The sequence below is a fragment of the Lactuca serriola genome, chromosome 3 (genome assembly GCF_051521515.1).
Source record: "Lactuca serriola cultivar US96UC23 chromosome 3, Lser_US96UC23_V15, whole genome shotgun sequence".
In the NCBI taxonomy this organism is placed as follows: Eukaryota; Viridiplantae; Streptophyta; class Magnoliopsida; order Asterales; family Asteraceae; genus Lactuca; species Lactuca serriola.
Window position 1 is genome coordinate 238,307,738 of NC_136410.1, and position 11,437 is coordinate 238,319,174.

The 11,437-nt window shown below is 34.2% G+C and overlaps 1 long non-coding RNA gene across 6 annotated transcripts; it reads right to left on the reverse strand.

Moving 5' to 3' along the window:
• Positions 1–365: 365 nt before the first annotated feature.
• Positions 366–10,660, reverse strand: LOC145093748 (uncharacterized). 6 transcript variants are annotated; one of them, XR_013703041.1, is made up of 5 exons: positions 9,896–10,660; positions 9,492–9,620; positions 4,131–6,868; positions 1,026–3,393; positions 366–699 (listed from the first exon to the last, which is right to left on the reverse strand). It is a non-coding gene; the product is annotated as an uncharacterized LOC145093748 (long non-coding RNA). The 6 variants fall into 6 exon arrangements; XR_013703042.1 differs by lacking the exon at positions 366–699 and having other exon boundaries at positions 708–1,516; positions 1,623–3,393; XR_013703043.1 differs by lacking the exons at positions 366–699; positions 4,131–6,868 and having other exon boundaries at positions 708–3,007; positions 3,332–3,393.
• Positions 10,661–11,437: the final 777 nt, after the last annotated feature.

An 11,437-nucleotide genomic window follows, 5' to 3' on the forward strand; every position in this document is an offset into this window, starting at 1 on the left:
ATTAGTCGGTGCACGAAAGCTGGCCCGGAAACCCTCGTTAGGGAAGTTCCCTTTCCAAAAAAAAAGCTACACAACCTAGGCTAGAAATGTGTATACATTGATAAACTACATTATTTGGATGGCCAACACTAAACATGTCCCTTCAAGGAAACAAATGGCCACACGGCCGATTATAAGTAACATAAACTTGACTAAACAACCATATATATATATATATATATATATATATATATATATATATATATATATATACACACACACACACTAGGAAACTTAATGGGGGCCGTGATAATCATGGCCCCTGGGATTTGATTTGTAAGCTAGTTTGATGTGATTCTAGAAAAACACGTTTTATACTCGCAATATAGCTTTTCATTGAATATTTTTGTTATTGTTTCTAAAAGTATAAGGGCACAAAGGTAATTAGAGCAGAAGTTATGTTTTCCTCATTATGATTTATAACATTTTCCTTTTGGTAAACATCTTGTACCTTTTTTCTTATTACATCCTCTATAGAGTTGCTCTTTTCTTTCATATCCATTTCAAACACTTATAGATTCCAAGGCATTTTTATGGGTGTATAGAAGCTTCAACCTGCAAAAATGGGTTGCCTGATCTCCCACTGCAACTGCCCTGGTGTATAAGGTTATGAGGAGGGGGCTCGCCATAGGCGATCATGTGAAGACACTAAATCTCCATCTGAAAAAAAAATAAGATTAAGTATTACTTGAAATCTATCAAAATTTTCCTAAATGTATGAAAAAAGTTAAAATACAAGATGTCACTCTTTCATTTGTAATCGTTTCTTGGTAAAACGGAGCAGTTACTTGTATAATCAAGATAGCCATGCAATAAGATTTATTGTTCATTTCAATAGGTGACTTCTGAATTCTATTCATTTTAACCTCACAAACATTTAAATAAGTTGATCATACTTTATAAATCTTTGTGAATCTTTATTCATTTTAACCCCTCAAAATTTTCCAGACCATTATTTCTTAGAGTCGTTGAAAATTCCATCTCACTTCTATGTTGATCCTCATACTGCTTCATTCTAACTTGTGCCCTTGACTGTCCTTCGAAATCTGTATGACAGTCGACTGCTCCCTTGCCCCAAAATAGTACATGACATGCTCTATGAATTGCTACAAATTTGAGCAAAATAGTACAGGACAAGCTTTTGTGGAACCTTACTGCAAAAGGGCATAACTTATAAATCGTGAAGTATACATTATAAGACTTTATTATATAAGCACATTGCTTCGACTATGGTGTATTGCCGTCTATACTTCTCTGTTATTATGGATTCAAACGACTAATCTCAGTACCAACACTTCTTGTTACCTTCAATTTAATTTTAAGGTTAATTGTGATATATGTAACAGATTACATATAAAAAAATTAATAAAAAAAATCACCTACCCATCTACAATAATTAACAACACATGATATTGGCCCCTGATATGTTTAATAATAGTCATAGCATGTTCAGTGATAGGGGCAACTGATGTCAGTCCTATAAAAACATGAAATACAAATATAAAGGTTAAAAGGAAAAAATGGTAAATTTTATGTGGTATTCAAGATATAAAGAAAAAAAATTAGAGTATAAGATCTCATACATGCAAGCTTTAAATAAGCGACAATTTCCATGTATCTGCTCAAGAATTCCTCAGATCCATTATGAAAGCATTCTTCAGGATAAAAATAGAAAACATCTTCATCGTGTGTTGAAATACACTAAGAAAGCAAATGAATTTTTTGTACATTTTAGTGACGCAGTAGCTGTTGTGGCCAGTAAGAATGAAGGTTTCTTTAAAGGTATGTTCTTTTCATGCTTGTAATTATCCAGAAGGGCATCCTTCCATTTAGCCACTTTACCCAAACATTGACTTACTTTTTTTTTCTCTTATATAAGAGGATTCTTCAAGGTGGAGTGATTTCTGCCCATGGAATATGAAACAGCTGCCACCACCCCACCCCTCACCCCGACAACCCAAGCTTACGCCCAACCCCAATGTCATATAACAATGTACTTCCATTTCTTATTAGGACAATATATTTTGAAAATCTTTTCAGTTGTAGCAACGAAAATTGAAAATCAATGGAAGTACATCGCTATTTTTTGCATCTAAAAGCCCATAATATTTATATTATAGTTGAAGTCCTAAGATATCAATGTACACCATCATAATCATGTAGGATGTTATAGTAAGCAAATGGAGTAGGATGCTATAATAAGCCAATAAAGTAAAGTACGCTGTTATTTTTATCTGAAACAAAATAGAAAAATATTGTATTTTTCATGGTAGTGATGCATCTATAATCATGTCGGATGTGATAATAAGGGAATAAAATAGGATGCTTTAGTAAGCAAATAAAGCAAAGTATGTAGCCATTTCTTTTAATTTTCTTCAATTTCGCCAATTGAACCGGTTAAATCTTCCATTTTATGGTCCATGTTTTTTGTCATAGATGGTTAAATGTAAAACGGAAAAGTATATTATATTTCATAATGTCATGTTTAATTTTACACTTTAGTTTTTACATTTAAATAATACCTATTGAAATTTATCATTATTCAGTTACAGCCTTACAAGTATTATATTGAAGTAAAAACATATAATTTTTAACTTATCTCATAGTATTAATTTGTAGATTCCAAGTAAACCAAAACAAAAAAAATAGTAAAAATGATAATCGAATGTCATTGTTTTCTTCAGGTTCACCAGCTGACATGACAATTAGCATTGTGGTGGCAAAATTGTCTACCAATTGCCTATAAAAAAGTGCAACTTGCCTTCTTGACAAAAAAAGAATGCAAGTATGCTTCGACTGTTAAGGTAAAACATTAATTTTAATTCGGCTTCAGATTTAACATAGATACCTACACATTATATGCCAAAAGGAAGAAAAGTAACGTGGCTTTAGCGCATTCAACCATTGTTGGTTCAAGATCATAACGATAATGAAAGCTATGCCTCATTTCTTCAAATTTCACTGTAGCCTGTAATTCAATATGAAGCTTGGTTTGTTATATGTGTAAAATAGCTAAGTTAAGCGATCCAATTGGTTGATATAACCAACATCTTGACTGGTAAGAGCCACAAAGAGAGTAGTGAAGCAAATAAACCACCATGCAATGATGGACTTGAGACGATGAAAATTGGAAAAGAAGATATGGAAACAATTTAACCACCTATCACATTTTACCTACCATGTATGCTCCTTGTATCATCACATCAAATTAAAATATTAAATAATCTAATCATTACTCTCAATCAAGAAAACTCAAACATAACTCACTTGAAAGTTTAAAATGTAAACATACCTGAATATGAAAATATATGGCAGTACCATCTTTACTTTTCTCATCGGTTGCCATTAATTTTCCTTTACAAAGTTGATAAGATGAAGCAGAAAAGTAAGTACAATTTCCTAAAGATAGGGTATTCTTTCAACTGTTGTCTGTTGACCTCAAAGTCAACATGTTACTACCTAATAATAAAGCAAAAAAAGTTGAAAAAGAAAGAGTGAAAACATCCATCTACTAAATCATTTTCTCTCGTAGGCTCAAAAGTGATTTTTGATTGTTCTAGCAACTTAATCTGTAGCCACCTTACTTTTCTAACAAAAGATTACACATATGTATAAAGCATTTCTTAAGCTCTAGTAGATTCGATTTGAGGTAGGAATAACTAAATAAACCAATTTACAGAGGTTCAAGAACTTTATTGCAATTGAAGCGGCAAAGGGAAGCTAGCGACACAACGTGGAAGAGCTTCAAGGTGGGGGCCGACACTCCTATCAAAGCATATGATATGTTGCTTGTCCTTTTGACATAGAAAAGCACCAGAAGGTAGAGGAACAAGTGATTATATATACCTCAGGGCAACATCAGATGCTCTAGATAATTGTAAAAAGACCATTTTAAAGACTAAGTAAGAAAAATATAGATAATATATGTAATCCAACCCTAATAAACCCTAAAATGCATAGCTTAAATTGAACCTGAAATTATGAAATTAGTCATTGGGAGAAAAAGGAGAAGAAAAGCGAGACAAAGAGAATAGAGTAAGTCATGAAGAAGAAGAAAAAGAAGAAGAAGTGACCCAGAGGAAATTACTTACATTGAATAAGGAGGAGAACCGAAGTAAAATCTATTGGACCAAAAATAAACCGCTCACTTCAATTAGACCAAAATACGTCAGCTTTGGGGGAAACAAACCAGAAGAGGAAAGCAACTTTGTAATCATTCTTTATTTCTTTCCCTCATAGTATATATTTAATGTTTATTCATTATGATCAAAAGGCTAACCCCAGCTGCAATATGTTTAAGTCTTTAAGAGATTAGAAAACTTTAAAGAAATAGTTAACATATATAAGGTGAAAGAAAAGGATGCTGGTGAAAGATAAGAATGCTATGAACCATACATAGAGAATTTTATCTGAAGATAGTGGCATTACAGGTGTCCGGTTTAAAGATCTGGTTATCAAGAAACACAATCGTGTATTTACATGCATGTAAGTTTTAATGTTTCATTCTTACCACACGTACATACACACACACTCACAAAAGACATGAATTTTGTTCAGTATGGTTAGAATTATTTTGGATTGTTACCAAATCAATAACTTATATTTGTTAGAATTAAGATAGATACTTTGTAAATATTATCTAATTATAATTAGTTAGTTGGTAAAAGCCGTTATCAGTTATGTAACCGTCCTAATGAATGGACGTGATGGTTAGGGATGTATAAATATGTAAACTCTGTGAATTAATAAAGCAGTTAACATTTACGTGTGATAAATCATCTTCTTCTTCTTCTTGTTTATCCATAATTTCTTCCAATAAATTGGTATCAGAGCCAATCTTCATGGCATCAACTTCTGGGAACGGATTACAGTCTCAACCGCAGTTACCAAAACTAAGTGGAAAGAATTACTTTCACTGGAATATCCAAATGAAAGTGTTGTTTGAATCCCAGGATCTTTGGGATGTTGTTGAACACGGAATCGATGAACCCACAGAACCCACCGTATTGACTGCGCTTGAGACATTAGAGTTGAAAGATTTGAGGAAGAAAGATAGAAGGGCCTTATTTCTAATATACCAAGCAGTCGATGAAAACATATTTGAAAGAATTTCATCCTCTGACACTTCAAAGGAGGCCTGGGATATTTTGCACAAATCATACAGAGGAGAAGAGAAGGTTAAGATTGTTAGATTGCAGACGCTTCGTTGTGAATTCGATGGATTAAGAATGAAAGAAACTGAATCCATAGAAGACTTTTACAATCGGGTAATAATCCTGATAAATCAAATGCGCTTAAATGGAGAAATCCTTGAAGATAGGAGGGTTGTTGAGAAAATCTTGCGAAGCCTCACAAAAAAATTCGAATACGTCGTTGTGGCTATAGAGGAGTCGAAAAACATAGAGGATTTTTCATTAGAAAATCTTTTGGGTACGCTTCAATCCCATGAACTTAGGATGAAGCAGTTTGAACCCCCTATACTGGAACACGCCTTTCAGGCCAAAGATAATCAACCTGAAAACACCAACAAAGGCAAGAATAAAAAAAAAACACAAATACAGTGCCATTATTGCTATAAGTTCGGTCATGTCAAAAAAGCCTGTAGAAAAAGAATTGCAGATGAAGGAGCGGAGTCTAGTTTCATTCACAACGAAGAAAGTAATGATAATGACATGATGTTCATGATGCTTAGTGTTCAAGATTCAGTGCAAGATACCTTGTGGTATCTGGATAGTGGTTGCAGTAACCATATGACAGGGAATAAAGACCTGTTTGTTAGTCTAGAAGACTCGAAGAAAAGGGAAGTCCGAACCGGGGACGATAACAAGCTTAGTGTGGCAGGGAATGGAGTGATATCCATTAAGATTAGAGATAATGAAAAGAAGATCTCTAATGTGTTCTACATACCAGGTTTGAGACATAACCTATTGAGTATGGGACAACTTATTATGAAAGGGTATGATTTACGGTTTAAAAATGGATTCTGTGAGATAAAAGATAGGAATAATAATTTGATCGGGAGAGTAGAGATGAATGTGAACAAGATGTTCCCTATCAAGTTTGATGGGGACAATTTTTTCTCTCTCTACACAAACACAAAAGATGTGTCATGTCTGGCATCACAGGTTTGGCCATGCAAACTTTGGTGCTCTTACTTACATGCATAAACACCAACTAGTACATGGGCTACCCTCTATCGTTGTTACAAACGATGTATGTGAAGCATGTGCGTTGGGTAAACATTCAAAGAAGTCATTTCCTCAAGACAAGGCATGGAGGGCATCAAAGCCTCTCGAATTGGTCCACTCGGACATTTGGGGTCCTATGAAAACACTGTCAATCGGAGGAAGTAGGTATGTATTAACCTTCATAGATGATTTTAGCAGAAAAATTTGGATTTACTTTCTTAAAGAAAAATCGGAGACCTACAATTACTTTGTGATCTTTAAAGCTTTGGTTGAAAATCAAAGTGAACACAAAATCAAATGTTTAAGGTCTGATCGTGGTGGGGAATACACTGCTCTTTGTCTTCAATCTCTCTTGAAAGAGAATGCCATACATCATCAACTAACTGCAAGTTACACACCCCAGCAAAACGGGGTTGCTGAAAGAAAAAATAGGACTCTTGGAGAGATGGCAAGGTGCATGTTACAGGGAAAGAGATTACCAGAGGAATTTTGGGCTGAAGCAATAGCATGTGCAGCATATCTGATCAACAGAACATCAACAAAAAGTGTAAACAACATGACACCACAGGAAGCTTGGAGTGGTCTTAAACCGGGTGTAGGACATTTAAAGGTTTTTGGGTGCATTGCCTATGCACATGTTCCTGACCAAAGAAGGAGAAAACTTGATCAGAAATCTGAAAAAACAGTGTTTGTGGGTTATAGTGAAAACACAAAAGCATACAAGCTCTATAATCCTATAACAAAAAAGGTAATCATAAGCAAAGATGTTATTTTTGATGAAGCAAAAGCTTGGAATGAATCTTTAAGAAGTGAAGAGAACAGCCCACACATCCCGGTGACCATTTGTTCAGGAAAAGAAAACAATGAGGAGGGAAATGAGATGAATACACACACACACACCTGTCAATGACAACTCAGAACAATCCATCGATGACTCTTCAAGTTCATCTGAAGAACCACCTTGTGTTAGAAGGATCAAGAAAAAACGAAGCATGACAGACCTATATGAAAACACTCAAAGATTGGACTTTGAAGACATGGCTGACTATGCTCTTTTTGCTGATGCTGATCCTGTTACTTTTGAAGATGCAATTCAAGATAAGAAATGGAGAGATGTAATGGATGCAGAAATAAGGTCAATTCTGAAGAATGATACATGGGAACTAGTTGATCCACCCAAAGATCATAAATCTATTGGTGTCAAATGGGTATATAAAACTAAACTTAATGAAAGAGGAGAGGTTGAAAAATATAAGGCACGTTTAGTCGCCAAGGGATACAAACAAAAGTTGGGAATTGATTACCAGGAGGTATTTGCTCCGGTAATCAGACTAGAAACAATTCGTTTGGTTCTTTCTTTAGCAGCACAAAATGAATGGGATGTGCATCAGACGGATGTGAAATCGGCCTTTCTAAATGGCACACTTGAAGAAAACGTGTACATTGATCAACCAACTGGATATATGAAGAAGGGGGAAGAGTATAAAGTTTGTCACTTGAAAAAGGCCTTGTATGGTTTAAGGCAAGCACCCCGTGCCTGGTACAGTAGAATTGAAAAATACTTCCTGGAAAATGGCTTCAAGAAATGCCCCTTCGAGCATACCCTCTTTGTCAAAGAGGCTAATAAAAAAATCTTAATTATTTGTTTGTATGTTGATGATTTGGTTTTTACAGGAAACTCAGAGGAAATGGTTCGTGAATTTAAGGAATCTATGAAAACAGAATTTGAAATGACTGACATGGGACTATCGCATTACTTCTTGGGAATAGAGGTAAAGCAAGAGCAAAAGAGGATCTCAATTTCCCAACACAGGTATGCTAAGGAACTTCTTAAACGCTTCAACATGGTGGGTTCTTCACCTGTCTCTACACCAATGGAGTTTGGATCAAAATTCTCAAAAAATACTTCCGAAGATGATGTGAATCCTAGTCTATATAGGAGTATGGTAGGCAGCCTTATGTATTTAACTGCAACAAGACCCGACAACATGTTTTCTGTAAGTGTTATTAGTCGCTTCATGGAGAATCCCAAGAAAAGTCATTGGGAAGCTGGTAAGCATATATTGCGTTACATAAATGGTACTCTCAATCATGGGCTTATCTATACTAGAACTGAGGATGCAAGTTTGAGAGGTTTTAGCGACAGTGATTATGGTGGGTGTATAGATGATAGTAAAAGCACCACAGGCTATGTTTTTAACCTTGGCTCTGGAGCCATATCATGGCAAACGAAAAGGCAAAATGTAGTCGCCCTATCTTCTGCTGAGGCGGAGTACATTTCACTTTCAATGGCTGGCTGCCAAGCTTTGTGGCTTAGGGGTATTTTGGTCACACTGGGAAAATACCAAATCAATGCAACAAAGCTTTTCTGTGATAACAAATCTGCCATAGATCTGTCAAAAAACCCCATATTCCATGGTAAAAGTAAGCATATTCGAATTAAATATCACTTCATCCGTGAACTTGTTGCAAACAAAGATGTGGAAGTTTGTTTTTGTGGAACAAAGGATCAGTTGGCAGATGTATTTACCAAGGCTTTGCAAGTGGGTAACTTCAATCGTTTGAAGAAGAATCTTGGAGTATCTGAAATCTAGCTTAAGAGGGGAATGTTAGAATTAAGCTAGATACTTTGTAAATATTATCTAATTATAATTAGTTAGTTGGTAAAAGCCGTTATCAGTTATGTAACCGTCCTAATGAATGGACGTGATGGTTAGGGATGTATAAATATGTAAACTCTGTGAATTAATAAAGCAGTTAACATTTACGTGTGATAAATCATCTTCTTCTTCTTGTTTATCCATAATTTCTTCCAACAAGGTGAAAGAAAAGGATGCTGGTGAAAGATAAGAATGCTATGAACCATACATAGAGAATTTTATCTGAAGATAGTGGCATTACAGGTGTCCAGTTTAAAGATCTGGTTATCAAGAAACACAATGGTGTATTTACATGCATGTAAGTTTTAATGTTTCATTCTTACCACACGTATATACACACACTCACAAAAGACATGAATTTTGTTCAGTATGGTTAGAATTATTTTGGATTGTTACCAAATCAATAACTTATATTCAACACTCTCCAGTCCTCTGTAAGCTTTTTAGGACATCACAACACTTATAACTCTTTATAACAAATTCATAAGAAGATGCCATTAAGGCATCTTATCAAATAGTTGATGTGCATATAAATTACAAACATGTTGAGCAAATAAACATAAACTAAACAATTGAAAAATCAAAGAAAAAAGTAAACATATACCTCTAATTTGGTATTGATAAAGGTGATTCTCCAACAACAATGATCAGCCAACAACCGTTCTTCAACAGTTTCTTCCATTCTTAATCCAGGGAAATCCAACATAAGTCCCAATTTCACACAAAATCCAACCTATTAAGCAAAGGTAAAGAAACAATATAAAGGTAAAAAAAAAAACTTCGTTGCTAGCAAGGACTCTAGCTAAATCGGTTCAAAATCAGAATAAAAACCAACTACAATTTGGATTATCAAACTGTAGTTTGATGCTTTGTGGCCTTAGTGGAACAATTACACATCGAGTAAAAAGTAAAAAATACATTAATTGTCCGACCAACGTCAGGTTGAAGACAATGTTAGAGAAACATCAACCAATTACTTTAATAAAAAGGATGATAAATAAATTGCACCTGATTGCATTATCCACGACAATTCTAATCAAGTATCAGTAACAATAGGAAGAGAGACATGGTTCCCAATAATCGCATTAACACAGCACTAACCCTAGGTCGGATCTTCGCCAGAATTTCTTCCTTTTCAAACCGATGCCGACCTCCATGGAATACGATGTTGCTTATTTAATCCATAAATCCCAAATTAATTAGAAGAGGGAGGAAAGTCGGAGACGTCAGATGATCGGGATGATAGCCCTGGCGGACCAAGGAACACATAAACCGAAAGTAAAAGAATACCAAAATTGAACGGTTGCTAACACGAAGAGCAAATTAAGCATTGAGTTTTACTGAGTAAAAGGAAAGAATAAAAATCTAGGGTATTGGGAATAAGACTAAGAAAGGTAGAAAATAGAAGAGGGGAATGGTGTCGAAGAAGATAAACATGAAGTAAGGCGGTGGTAAAACATAAGAAGGGTCGAATGAAACAAAAGTGGGTCCTAGGCAGCAGGAGCAGGAGGACGGAGGTGTAAGCCTGTAAGGTTAGTGGGGTGTGGCGCCAAAGAGAAAAAGCATCAGAAAAGAGGGAGTGACTCACCTTAATATGGTTAATTGAGGCGGCAAGCAGCTTTTGGGGGAAACGCCGACAGAGAAGCAATTAAGCAAACTCACCTTTGAAGTTTAATGTGGCAGCCTGATGCAATGACGATCGGAAACAATTAGGCAGATTGGTGATACAGGCAGCCAAGTAGCTACATGATGCATGACATAATGGAATAACACACATACGTTAAAAATGGCCGCCCATTACTCTTCTTACTGGTAGTGGGAAGAGATCATCGACGTGACGTGGACATAAGTTCAACTCTTTCATATATATATATATATATATATATATATATATATATATATATATATATATATATATATATATATATATATATATATATATATATATATATATATATATATATATGGAAAAATGAATATACCCTTAAGGATATATAAGCTTAGGTACCCAAACTCACTATATTACGTCATTTTGTATCATATATATACATTGTAATTGTTCAATGTTCTTATAATTCAACTTCTAATTTGATTTACTTCGAAGATATTTATAAATTTCACATTTATTGTTCTTTTACATAATTTTCATTTTTAACTATAATATATATAGCCTAGTAATGTTCGACAAAAAGATGTAATGTAAGAGAAAGATAATGGAGAAATATTGGAAATGTTGAACGTAAATCAAGTTAGGGGTTGAAGTTTAAGAACATTATAATGAATATATGAAACAAAACATTGTATTATGGTGGGTTTGGGTACTTAAGCTTATATACCCTTAAGGGTATATAAGCTTTTCCCATATATATATATATATATATATATATATATATATATATATATATATATATATTAGTTTATAACCCATGAGAACCCTGGTTATAAAATTAATTAAAATTTCATATAAAAAGTCAAAATTATTAATTAATTATTTTAAATAAATTATTACTTAAGAGATATTTTTTAGTTATATAAAATTATAATCGTTGA